The sequence below is a fragment of the Octopus sinensis genome, linkage group LG4 (genome assembly GCF_006345805.1).
Source record: "Octopus sinensis linkage group LG4, ASM634580v1, whole genome shotgun sequence".
Classification (NCBI taxonomy): domain Eukaryota; kingdom Metazoa; phylum Mollusca; class Cephalopoda; order Octopoda; family Octopodidae; genus Octopus; species Octopus sinensis.
In genome coordinates, this window is record NC_043000.1 from 123,047,894 (window position 1) to 123,062,790 (window position 14,897).

A 14,897-nucleotide genomic window follows, 5' to 3' on the forward strand; every position below is an offset into this window, starting at 1 on the left:
AGTACCAGTTACGCACTGGGGTCGAAATAATCGACTTAATCCGTTTGTCTATCCTTGTTTGTCCTCTCTGTGTTTAGCCCCTTGTGGGTAGTAAAGAAATAGGTATTTTGTCTACTGCTACGTTCTGAGTTCAAATTCCGCCGAGATCGACTTTGCCTTTCATCCTTTCGGGGTCGATTAATTCAGTACCAGTTACGCACTAGGATCTATGTAATCGACTTAATCCGTTTGTCTGTCCTTGTTTGTCCCCTCTATGTTTAGCCCCTTGTGGGTAGTAAAGAAATAGGTATGTATGTATGTATGTATGTATGTATGTATGTATGTATGTATGTATGTATGTATGTATGTATGTACGTACGTTTGTACGAATATCACACATACCTACTAGTTTCGTGATATTCTCAGAGAAACTCTGCCAGAAGACCATTGCTTTTGGCTTGGACTAAATTTTAATCGTAGTTGGCGCATTGCTATTTCATCACAGAATGATTGATTCCATTCTAAACTGTTTCAAACAATAATATTACAACAACATTATCTTTCTCGTGAAGGTGTCGAAATTCTCTCTATATTTAGACAACTTTCATTCACCCTTCATTCATCTTTAAAGCGGAGTTGAAAAATAACAGTGGCATTCCTATTGAAGATATATATTTTTAGATTATTCAATGATTTGTTAAGATATATCACCATCTACAAGAAAAGAAGTAGTATTTGAAGAAAAAACGGATCGATAATTTCTTGAAATGTGTATGCGTATGAAGGTGGTAGAAAAGTGGAGAAGGACAGAGAAGGAAATTTACAGTCAACGTATTTAGTCTTAAGATAATATACTTCTACACGGAATGAGTGAGAAAATATTGAATTACAAAAACAAAGAGTTTCAATTGAATGCAGACACAAAACTGAATTTAAACTTCTCAAGTTTATTCAATCGTCTCCGTTTGTAAGTTAAACCAGTTATTTCTGGTTGATGTCTTTCAAAAATAGGTTTCCATTTCAGTTTGTACTCAGAAAAAAAACACTACTTTTACAATGTAATGTAACACACACACACACACACACACACACACACACACACACACACACACACACACTCACACACATATATGTATGCATACGTGCGCAGACAAAGATGCAGCTTCCTCAAAGAATTGGAGCTTTCACTCAGACATATACAAACTAATATAAAATCTCACATAAACAAAAGAAAAACTATTTCAAAAACGAAGATTTATTTAAGAAAAGTAACAGGATATATGCATGGTATACCACTGATGGTCAGCTACAATAGGAAAGACAATACCTTCTAGATTAAGATGAGTTGGGTTTGGAAGTTTGAAATCAAAGAGTAAAGCATGAAGTGCAGAGAATATACACATTTAGTATTAGTTTTTCCTATAGGCGCAGGAGTGGCTGTGTGGTAAGTAGCTTTCTTACCAACCACATGGTTCCGGGTTCAGTCCCACTACGTGACACCTTGGGCAAGTGTCTTCTACTATAGCCGCGTGCCGACCAAAGCCTTGTGAGTGGATTTGGTAGGAGGAAACTGAAAGAAGCCCGTCGTATATATGTATATATATATATATACATATATATATATATATATGTGTGTGCGTGTTTGTGTGTCTGTGTTTGTCTCCCCAACGTCGCTTGACAACCAATGCTGGTGTGTTTACCTCCTCGTAACTTAGCGGTTCGGCAAAAGAGACCGATAGAATAAGTACTAGGCTTACAAAGAATAAATGACTGAAACAAGGAAAAGAGTATACATTATAAAGTTTATTAAGATTTTTTAAGTTGTTGGTAGCCACGTATTTCATCATTTTTGTGAATCGTCAACGAGGCAAATAAATTGCACAAAATTAAACATTTTATAAACTTAGACAATTCTTATAGAGATAATCTAATTTACATTTTGAAAGGCATTCAGTAGATGTGTTTATATGTATTTCTGCTGAAGATAAAGTGTTTATTCCAATATACTAAAATAGGTTCTCAAATTTTCAAGTTTAACCCAAAATTTTGGGTTTAAAGTCTCGTTTTGTATTTCAAAATTAGTTTCTAATACTTCGATAGCTTTGATGGCATGTCAGTGATATGAGTTTGTGTGTGTGTGTGTGTTGTGTGTGTGTGTGTGTGTGGTGTGTGTGTGTGTGGTGTGTGTGTGTGTGTGTGTCTGTCTGTCTGTCTGTCTGTCTGTCTGTCTGTCTGTCTGTCTGTGTCTGTCTGTGTGTTTGTCTCCCGCCACCGTTTGACAAGTGGTGCTGTTTGTTTAAATCTCCGTAACTTAGCAGTTCGGCAAGAGAGGAAGATAAACCAAAAGCTAGACTAAAATCTTTTCAAGGCAGTGCCCCAGGAAGACCGTAGTCTAATGACTGCAACAAGTAAAAGATAGAGATAAAAGATATATGTAAACATGTCTGTGTGCATATTATTTACGTTTGTGGTGTATGTTTAGATGCGTCTATATATTTGTGTAGTTCTATAAAATGTGCGGTTATACAGTGTGGTGTATATAACATGCTTTTTTTTGTCTGCGAAATGATGCATATAGTGTTCGTATAAGTGTAAGTATGTGTGTGTAAATATATTTATGTCTGTGATGTGTGTGTAGATTTTGGTAGAATAATTAAGTCTAAATCTAAAATATAGCATGATGAGCGCACAACATCCTTCAGAAGCAAGATTCTATTCAATATTACAACGATGTCAGGTGTTTCATTAAAGTCTTCATGTAGTGCGATTAGGAATAGAAAACGTTTTTACGCAACTCGATATTTTTTTCCATTTCAAAACCTCTTATTTTGTGTTTATCAACATCTATTCTCTTTTCATCCCTACTCCCTCCCTCCAATCTTTCACTATACCTCTCTGTATTCCTCTCCCTTCCACGCTTTGTCTCTCTTTTTTTTTTTCTATATTTTAATATTTTTTTTCCGTGCTTTACAAGCTTCTATTCCAAGAAAATTATAACCTTATACGCAAAGGTAAAAAGAAAAAAAACTTCATAATTGATTCCTGAAAATCATTCATCTCTTTTTTATCATCTTTCTTGTTTTTACTATTTTCTACTTCTCTTCTCACACGCTCTTACTCCTCTCTCTCTATCTATCATCTATCTACCTATCTATCTATCTCTCACTCTCTCTCTATCTATCTATCTATCTATCTACCTATTTATCTCTCTCTCTCTCTTCAATTCTCTCACACAGCACTCTCTCTTATATTCGTACATAGCATCTCTCTAAAAAGAAAACGGAATATTCCTCGTATTTCTTCTTTACATGCAGCTTTCTTTTTATATTTCATTTTTATATTCGCTTACCTATGTAATTAAGTAAATAAATAACTAAATAAATGATAAAACAATCATTATTATTATTATTATCATTATTATTATTATTATTATTATTATTATTATTATTATTATTATTATTATCATTATTATTATTATTATCATCATTATTATTATTATCATTATTATTATTATCATTATTATTACTATTATTATTATTATTATTATTATTATTATTACTATTATTTATTATTATTATCATCATCATCATTATTATTATTATTATTATCATTATTATTATCATTATTATTATCATCATCATCATTATTATTATTATTATTATCATTATTATTATCATTATTATTATTATCATCATCATTATTATTATTATCATTATTATTATTATTATTATTATTATCATTATTTATTATTTTTATTATTATTATCATTATTTATTATTTTTATTATTATTATCATTATTATTATTATTATTATTGATTAATTCTGTTACAGTAGGATCGTTTCCCCAACGCTGTTGCCAGTCCCGGTTTGAAGGGAAATTAAACTGATCTCTCTCTCTCTCTCAACTTTTTTCAGCGTGTTGCATTTCTTCGTATTTATTTTCTTCTTTCATCTTCTTCATTTCCTTTTTCATTTTTCTTTTTTTTTTCTTTCGTACTTTCCGTCTTTTTTTTATTTTTACCTTTGTATATTGTTATTTATTTCCATTAATCTTTCTTTATTCCCTATGCATACTTCCCCCCCCCCGCCGCCCGCCGCCTTACCATCCATCCATCCTTCTTCGACAGCTCTTCCATGCTCATCTACTCTCTGAACCATTCAACAAACAAGTGAAATCGCAAATCTGAGAGCATCTGTAAATATCTCTTCTTTCCTTCTCTTTTCACGTCGCTTCTCCTGACTTACCTTGCCTATCGTCGTTTATGCCGCTTGGTCTTTGGTGGTGGTTTAGGGTGACGGTGGGAGTAGTGCCGATGATGATGATGATGATGATGATGATGATGATGATGATGATGATGATGGTGATGATGATGATGATGATGATGATGATGATGATGATGATGGTGGTGATGGTGGTGGTGATGATGATGATGATGATGATGTTGATGGTGGTGGTGATGATTATGGTGGTGATGATGATGATGGTGATGATGATGATGATGATGGTGGTGATGATGATGATGATGATGATGATGATGATGATGATGATGATGATGATGATGATGATGATGATGATGATGATGATGATGATGATGATGATGATGATGATGATGACGATGACGACGGTAGTTACGACTATGATGATAGTGATGGTGTTGATGATCATGATGATAAACGGTAGTGTGGTGTACACGATGAGAATAAAGAGGAGGAATGTTGGGGGGGAGGGGAAATATTGCTATTGTTGATATTGCCGCAGATGTATCGATAGGAACAACGTAGGCAACACTAGTAGTAGCAGCGGTGGTGGTGGTGGTAGTAGTAGTAGTAGTAGTAGTAGTAGTAGTAGTAGTAGTACTGGCAGCAGCAGCAGCAGCAGCAGCAGTAGTAGTAGCAGCAATAGTAGTTGCAGTAGTCGCAGCAGCAGTAGCAGCAGCTGCAGCAGCAGCAGCAGTAGTAGTAGTAGTAGTAGTAGTAGTAGTAGCAGCAGCAGCAGTAGTAGTAGTAGTAGTAGTAGTAGCAGCAGCAGCACTAGTAGTAGTAGTAGTAGTAGTAGTTGTAGTAGCACTAGTAGTAGTTGTAGTAGTAGTAGTAGTAGTAGTAATAGTAGTGGCAGCAGTAACATGGTTACTACTGTTAAATTGTTCTTACAATGTTATAAGTAGTATTAGCACCGCAACACTAGTTGTTGCTATTGTTGGTAGCAGTTTTTTGGTGGCGATGTAACTAGTGATGTTGTAATCGGTTTTTTAAAAAAATCTCAAGTATAATGAATCTGTTAGCTATTAATATTTTGATCGATATTAATAGCTAACATAATTTCGTGGTCGATATTACGCTTGCTTTATATCACGTTCGTATAGCGTTTTTGTTATGGACATTTATGTAGTGATATATCTTGTAAGTAGTAATTATTGTCGTCTCATGTGGTATCAATCACTAATTTTTCTAGTATTTTACCCCATTAAAGGTTCTGAAACACAATATTTGGGGAGTTTTTGTTATCATTCAGGTTTCTTTGTTACATTTACTTCTTAAATATACAGACGCAGGCATGGCTGTGCGGTGAAGAAAGTTACTTTGCGAGCACACAGTATAGGGGTCAGTCAAGTGGGCTGACCAATGTCTTGTGAGGGAATTTGGTAGCCAGAAACTCTTTGAAAGCCCATCATGTGTGTGTGTGTGTGTGTGTATGTGTGTGTGTGCGTGCGTGCGACAGAGAGACAGACAGACACAGAGAGAGAGAGAGAGAGAGAGAAATCGAACGGAATTCTATATTCATTTATAGATCTCGGAAGGATGAAAGACAAAGATGACCTTGGTGAGTTCACAACGCAGAGAGCCGAACAAATACTGCAAGGTATCGTATCTGACCGTCTCGACGACTATAAAGTAAAAAGGGAATAACACGCTGGAGATCCTTGATCTAGAGACACTACGACCGAACATAATAGGGTGGGTTGGTCGCCATTGAAAAGTTTTGATTTTAAGTCTCAAGTCTGCACGACCGGAGCTGAGCTTTAGTTAAGCAACAATAGCAGCTGTTAAAAACTGTTAAAAATCTTTCGTCTCGTTTTGTAAGAGCGAATTATCTTACCTTATTTCAAAATAATCAAACATCATTATATATTTATTTGTACATTCATTTATTTAGTTGTTCATTTGTTTGTTTGCAAATTCATTCATTTATTTGTTTATTTGTTTCCGTTCAGATTTTGAACCTTTTAAATAGTGTTGTAGCTAATGATCGTTAACTCCTGCATCTCTGCAAAACTAGATTCTGGAAAACAATACCTAATTACAGATTTTAATACTTCATTAAGAATGCTAATAGGGCTCGGTTTATTGAGAAAGAGAACAAAAAACAACACTAATGAGCTCTTTAAGTGAACGGTATTATAGTTGTTTTTCTTGTCGTTTTCCTTTCATTTCATTTCCTTTTTTTTTTTTTTTGGCCTTTTGTAATATGCAGGATTAACATTCTATGACATTCTGTCAAATTCTCTCATGTTTATAGTTGGTTCTCAAATAAGACTGTCGGAATTGATGCTTGCCTGAAACAATATCAGAGAGAGCCTTGCCGGTTGCGCTTCAATTCTTACCTGTTCCACATTTGATATTTTTTTCTTTTTTTACTCTGTGAGTCGGATGTATTTTGGATAATCGAAGACAATGCAAGTTTACCAAAAGTAACTAGTGAGTCAGACGTTGAGTTTCGAAATAAAACTAGTCTGTAGTTAACGATTCGTAGTATTATGTTTGTTTTCTACATGAATATTCAATGGATAATTAATCCTACGTTTGAAACGATATTTTATCTAATAGGTGTTATCTGCTGTTATAGACGCAGCGTGGTCGCATGGTTAAGAAGCTCGCTTTGCAAGCATGAGGTTCTGAGTTCGACCCCAATGCGTGGTACTTGAGCAAGTGTCTTTTATCATTGCCTCGAGTCAACCCAAGCCTTGAAAGGGAGATTGGGTAAACGGAAACTGTATAGAAGTTCATCGGATGGTTTATACCTGTAATGCAAAGGTGCTGACTTGTCGCACAGTGTGTCGTGGTAATTTCGGCTGAGAATTGCATTAAGGGAAACGTGTCTGGGGAATACTCAGATATTTACACATTAATTCAATGAACAGGTAATTCATTTGTTCAAACAACTGTGTCCTCACCGTCGAAATCGACTAAGATTTGTTTACTATTTCATCTATTATCCTTGATCTGCTTGATGTCATACGACTGTAGCCAAGATGGCCAATAACCTGTCCTTTCCTACTTTAATACTGAAATATGATTTCTGTAATATATCCAGTAATCATTCAGTTTTCGATCAGAATAAAGCGAGTCTTGAACAGATATGGACTAAAATCCTTGGGCTGAATAGTGAAGCTCATAAAGTAATGTAACGATAAGATTTACTGATATTTTGAACCCTTGTTTTATTATAACTGCTCCCGAAAAACAGGGCGTCAATCCATTTCACCTTTTTTTGTTGTTGTTGTTTATTTCTTCTCATTTAGTACTCTGTTTTTCTCATTTTCTTTATAAAACTTCTTTTCTGCTTATTAACTACACTGTTGCCCCACTCTTTTTATACTTACTGCTATATTTTACTACCCTCTCTTTTCAACTCTTTGTGCTTTATTTGTACCACTGTCTGTTTCCTTTCCCAAAACTTTTAATCTTTCTACAGGCATTTGATTGTTATAAACCAAAAAGGAGTCATTACACTTGAAAAACAACCCTATTTTTTGTTGTTTTTTCATCTATATCCGAACTTGAAAGCAAAAACAAATTGGAAAAACACTTAACACTATTTTGAAAATCTTTCCTCCCAGTTTCCATCGATTATTCTCCTATTTGTTCCGGTTTCCTTAATTAAGAACCTATCATTCATTCAGGAATACAAACCTGCCTACTTAACTGATAATATACGCCACAGGTTTAAGTTGCTCGGAAGATATTAATAGTTATAATTACTCGATTGTTTTCAGCTGGACGCATCAAAGAGACAGCTGATCTGCTGTCTATTACATTAGTTGCTTCCGATCATATGACAAGCGTTAGTTCCTCAATACTTTACAAAATACCGACCAAACCAACATAACCAGTTGGTTACAGGCACTTTGCCAATAAAAATATCAGTGCTAAAATAGAGGAGACGTATTAAACTTTACTCAAGATCCAACAATTTGGCGTTTAAATCCACACAGGCTGAGTAATCAATAAATACAGTCGCAAACCAGTTACCATGACAACAATCAGCTTTGCAACCCTATTTTTTTTTTCCAAGCCAACAATTTGCCATTATCACTCACTCAGTAGCAAATGGAAAGTCAATAAATACTGTGAAAAGCTTCGTGGATAATAGTTTGCTCTCTTTATTCATTCGCTGATATTAGTGAATTAATAAACTGGAAAAAAAGTAATCCATCTTTTTCAACTATGCTTACCACCATTTTCATATCAACCCATTCTAATAGTCTGTTTCATATCATCACTAACCTAACAGTCTCCGCCACCAAAACCACTATTTTCCTTTCCCATCATTACCAGATATCATTGAATACCGCCTGCTGCAGTCAGTGCGATCGCTATTACAAGCAATTGTTATACATTTCAGTATTTACTCTTCATATGTCAAATACAATATATTCAGTACTGAATCGTGACAATATCTGTGATATTCCAGTGTCAATGTATATACAATTTTGCCTTATATGTTAAAATTGCGTTTTGAGATTGCAATAGTAGAAGTTGTATTAATTTTAAGCATATGTGCTCTACGCTCTTCCTATTCATCTGTATTCACAATACATTCCTTTGTACTACTCCCACCTACACAAATATGCACACACAAGAAAGAGAAAGGAAAAGTGAGAATTTATAAAAGAGAGAAAGGAAAGGAGAGAGTTGTGCCCTCTGTGTTTATTCGTTCAACTGCCTGTACATTGTTTTGCTGGTAGACAGATCGATGCAGTTGGCAAACTTTATCAAAACTGAAGTATGGTTTATTGTTATTAACTCACGCCATTGTCATTTGTTTAACGACCAGATATTTAAAGAGATGCAATTCTCTCGCAATTCATTGTCACTGGAGCATCATGTGAAAATTTCAATCGCTAGCAGTGTGTTGAACGCAGATTAACCCGACTGTGCTCATTCATCTACAAATCTTACATAAATAGCAGGATTTGAACTTGGCATTGTGATCTAACGAAATCAGCAGCAGTTATACAGTGCACATACAGTATGGAACATTTTTATAGCCAGGTAACTGAATCACCTGAAACTGTCTTGGACAAAAATCAATGCTGGTGAATGAGATACGAACCATAGATCTTCTTTAGAATGTGCCGATTTTCGTGCTGTAGCTCTCGCTGATGTAATTAACCATGCGATAAAATAGCGTTGAGAAAAATTTTAAGATTCTAAATTACTAACACATGGAATAGAAAATTAAATAAACGGAACAATAGTTTATTTTGCAAATGTCGCCTTGTTCTAAAACTAACTTCAATTCTAATAGACTAATGGATACAACAAGTTATATTCCCATATGAATTATACATTGAAACCGGTCAAAAACGTTGGTTTTAAGAAAATTATATGAAATAGAGTTCATTAAGAATAATTACTTTTATTTTGAAATAACGGTTTCAATATTTTATTGAAAGTCTATATTGATTATGTTTCCATAAGCGTATACGGGTGTATGTGAAAGTATGATTATATATTTCTGTGTGCGGAGGATAAGTGTATTGAGGTGAGTCATTTTACTTCGGAGATTATCTTATCATGGTCATTATGTAAAGTATTAAGATAACGGTGTAATTCTTTACCGATTCAGCGATAAATTTCACTGATATTTTTTAATGTTTTCCGTTCGATAATGGGGAAGATTTTCCAACCATTATGCTTCAGTATATTCTTTGATTATAACTGACAGGCTAAAACTAAAGTGTCAGCATCAATTCGATTGCTTAAAATTTTGGTTTAGTTATTGCCAACAGATATAAGAGAATCGATTTTGGAACCTGCTAGAATGATATTCTTCTAATATTGTGTTGAATTGTACGAATGAAATGAAGAAATGTAATGGCTTCTTAAATTTGTAATCTTCCATTAAAGAAGAAAATATAACTGAAAAATTGTCATTTTCCACGCTTCGATACTTCGGATGAAAATTAAGAAAGGCTTTTAAATAGTGAATAGTTTTATTCTTTTTTTTTTTTCGATTTTAATTCTCAAAATAAATCATGATTTCTAAGCTAGATCTAGGCATCTTATACAGTAACAAAGCATAAGTACTTTTTACTTCCGAATCATTCCAAACCCAGTAGTTATCAAAAGATTCCTGACAATAGCAATCACAAGATATAAAGTTTATCTCTTCTATAAAGTGTTTTGATAGATCAAACTGTGAAATCCATTCTTCTCCCACAATTTATTTCAATGGTTATTGTTATGATAAATTATTATTATCCTCATCGTCGTTATCATTGCCATCATCACTATCATTTTCGTTATTTTTTTCTCTTTAAATGGAGATGGCTGAAACAGTAGACTGTACTGTTGTATATAATTTTGCTCTCGTTGGTTTGAGTTCAAACGTATACAAATCTTGCCATGCCATAATTGAATTTGTGTATAACCAATAAACTGCGTTAGATTCCCTCAAAACGAGTCGATAGACCAGTCTTGCATACGTTGCTCATCTTCTTCAGAAAAGATATTTATAACCATAGTAACTTCTAGTTTTCTGCACTAAAAATCTTTGGTGTTTGTTCCCCAAAGACAAAACACCTATGTTAGGAATTCTAGTTCACATAGGAGTGGTAAGGTCACGGTTTATCAATTCAGCAATCAAACCAAATCTTGCCTGAAATCATCACATTCACTCTTCTCTTCTCCTGTAGTTATAAATTACCCTTCGAGGACACAATGCGCCGCCGGTAATCGAACTCACAACCTTACGATCATAAGCCGAATACCCTACCCACTAAGCTACGCGCCTTCACAAACATACCCATGATCCAAGGCACTCCAGTTGTGATGGTTTAGTGGCTAGGATATTCGGCTCATGATCTTGCGATCGTAAGTTCGATTACCTACGGTGCGTTGTATCCTTGAACAAGACACTTTATTTCACGTTGCTCCAGTTCACTCAGCTGCCAAAAATGAGTTGTACCTCAGCTGAAAAAATGAATACCTGAAGTTCAATGAGCCAGTCTTGTCACATTCAGTCTCCTTGAGAACTGTGTTGAAAGTATGCGTGTCTGTGGATTGCTCAGTCACTTGCACGTTAATTTCACGATCAGGCTGTCCCGTTGATCGAATCAAGTAGAACACTTGTAACCTACGGAAAGACAAACCAGGGTCTTAACTCGCAAGGTGACCTCAATAGAGCTGGATCTACAAGAGAAGTGCCTTGAAAAGTCTGTAAAGGACTAGCAGTTAAGCAGTAGAAACTATGCCAAAACAGATTTGATACCAAATTGGGACGCTTTGCGTTGCAGGATTAATACCTTACGTAAAAATATGGACGTTTAACAGTTGGTACCTCATAACTAATGAAAGCAAATATCAACCTCTCTATTATTATTTACATGAAAACTATGATGTAATACTGATGCAGTTATTACTATGGCATTTACTACAATTATAATCTTAAGTCAGTTTGGTAGTCTCTACGAAGTCACTTCGACTGCGATACATATCAGCCAAAGCGCCCTCAAATCACACACAATACTCATAAAAAGGGAAGGACAGACTGGATGAAAGAAAATTTGGGTGGTTGATCACAGCTGAAATACCTTGGGTAATTGGGATGTTTGCACAGGGCTGGCCTGGAGCTATATAACGAGAACAACCAGTATTGCACTTTATTCAACTGATCGCCGTAGAAAAGAGATCTGTTCACATTGACCTGTATCCGTAACTTTATTTCTAGGTCACACTTCATCCATTTTATTTCATTTCAAACGTGAAATACTTTGGAAATTATATGAATGACACAGATTTACATTTTCTTTCCATGAAAATTCCATGATTCTATAACAATATTTAGAAAACTTGCTACGTATCTACTACAAAATTTGATTATTTATTATATCACGTCAGAAACAGTATATATGCATTTTTTTCATGTATGCATTTACATTTGTATATAATTATCTATTTATATAAGTCTTTGAGTGAGTATGTGTGTGGAGTATGTATCTATGATCGGACGGACGGACGGGCAGACGGAGAGATGGATGGAAGGATGGATGTTTATATGTATACGTCGAAATCGACGAGAAACCACAATAAACTTATGTGTGTGCATATATGAATATATAATATGTGTGCAGGCAGATAGATAGATAGATAGATAGATAGATAGATAGATAGATAGATAGATAGATAGATAGATAGGTAGGTAGGTAGGTAGGTAGGTAGGTAGGTAGATAGATAGATAGATAGATAGATAGATAGATAGATAGATAGATAGATAGATAGATAGATAGATAGATAGATAGATAGATAGATAGATAGACGGACGGACGGATGGATGGATGGATAGATGTGCCTATTAGGTATACTTTCATTTAATTTTTTAAGTTAATTCAGAGTAAAAAAAAAAATACCATTTTAAGCCTTCACATAAATCCGACAACAGGAAGACAATGTCAACTACCAGATCACCCATCAGCTGATAATTAAGCGGAAACTCGACATTATAACAGTCTCGTCATAAACGGATCCCCACCACTTACTTAAGGAAACCAGAAACATAAAGCACTACTTTAAGATTTTGTACATCAGGCTGGATAGCTAACTTCCTTAAGCAACGTTACGACGTCTAAACATATACAATACCAAAATCAAAAATTATTAAAACAAATACGCATAAGGATTCAAGCCAAATAAAGAACCACGCACACTCACACAAACACATAAAGAAAAACATACGCACACATTAGAAACACACACATACATACACACACATACGTGTTGAAAATCAGAAGATGATTCACTTGAGTGTAACTTGGAGTTTCGCTCAAAGTATACATGTGATCAGTCAGGCAATATAAGATATGTTAGTTGATTATCATTCATCATACTGTGCTCCGTGATAGAATACATTGCAAATAAAAGTATAACAGGCTGTCCTGCTATGGAATTAGGGAGATTACTTAAAATGCCACCGTCGCCCAAAATATCTTCTAATGAACGTCGCTTACATACCTATTTCTTTACTACCCACAAGGGGCTAAACACAGAGAGGACAAACAATGACAGACAAACGGATTAAGTCGATTATATCGACCCAGTGCGTAACTGGTACTTATTTAATCGACCCCGAAAGGATAAAAGGCAAAGTCGACCTCGGCGGAATTTGAACTCAGAACGTAACGGCAGACGAAATACGGCTACGCATTTCGCCCGGCGTGCTAACGATTCTGCCAGCTCGCCGCCTTAACAATGTGTTACGCTTGCTGCACCTAGGTTTCCCAAGCGGCCACCCATCTAAGTACTGACTAGGTTCGACGTTGCTTAACTTCGGTGATCGGACGAGAACCGGTGCTTTCAACGTGATATGGCCGTAAGCAACGTCACTTACATATATTTAAAAGGAACAATCATTAGAGCTGTTTTCACACGTTTCCCTATTTATTTCTCATTAGCATTTACAAGGTATTTATCTCCTAATGTTTTATTAAATCTGAATGTGCAAAAGAACATAAGGAAACATAAACTGGATGAGGTGACAGAATCTATAAAACTATATAATGTATTCGGTGAAAACAGGCAATATGCTCAAAATACAATCATAAATATAATCAAAGCGATATACGCATTCGTTTTGATAGCTTTGCAGCATAATGTTTTTCTTTACTGTCACAGCACTGAGTAATGTTTTTCTCGAACACATTACAAATCTTTGCATTTCTACTGCAGCAATCTCTATACCCAAAGAGAAATTATCAGCTTGACAGACCGTCTTCCTTTTCGCATGCAAAACTTCGCTAAAACTTCGCTCAAAATTCCAATAATCAATTTCAATTAACTCATCACACCATTACTTTTTCAACTGTGCCAGACGTAGCATTCAATGAATTGGCATCGAAATAATCCCTGGCACTACAACAAATTACCAATGGAAATATGTCAGATAATATTCTAAACCCATCCCTAATGTCTGCACCAGTGGGTTATCTGCAAATCGATCTCTTGCAATCCTCCTGTCATTCAGCATTCTAATTTCCTCCGTAGATGCTCTCCAATATATCAAAGCAGCGAGGTATAATGAACTTTTGAAAAATGTCTTTCCTGCTCTCTCGGTTTATCAGAATTATTAACAAACATGCTATGAAGATTACTACACAGTGTTACAGACATTATTAAATGGGGTTACTGGCATTACTAATCATGGCGGTTGCTAAACAGTTTTCAAAACAGTATTGTACGAATTACTACGAAAGGCTGATGATATTGGAGACTGTTGATTGAAAACATGATTAAGTTAAAAGTTGAAGCAATTACTACCTATTATTGTTATTATTAACTAAGAAATGTTATTGTAGTTACAGAGCTAGGTTATTTCACTAATGATAAATAGAACTATATATAAACATTTCCTACTACAAATACACTAAATATTCATTCATTTCTTTATTGCCCACAGAGGGCTAAACATAGAGGGGACAAACAAGGACAGACAAACGGATTAAGTCGATTACATCGACCTCAGTTATCAACTGGTACTTATTTAATCGACCCCGAAAGGATGGAAGAGAAAGTCGACCTCGGCAGAATTTGAACTCAGAACGTTACGGCAGACGAAATACCTGTTTCTTTATTACCCACAGAGGGCTAAACATAGAGGGGACAAACAAGGACAGACAAACAGATTAAGTCGATTACATCG

At 35.1% G+C, this 14,897-nt stretch overlaps 1 non-coding gene across 1 annotated transcript; it reads right to left on the minus strand.

Annotated features, from left to right (window-relative positions):
- Positions 1-13,458: 13,458 nt before the first annotated feature.
- On the minus strand, positions 13,459-13,577 carry LOC115211228. Its single transcript, XR_003881548.1, has one exon. It is a non-coding gene; the product is annotated as a 5S ribosomal RNA (ribosomal RNA).
- Positions 13,578-14,897: the final 1,320 nt, after the last annotated feature.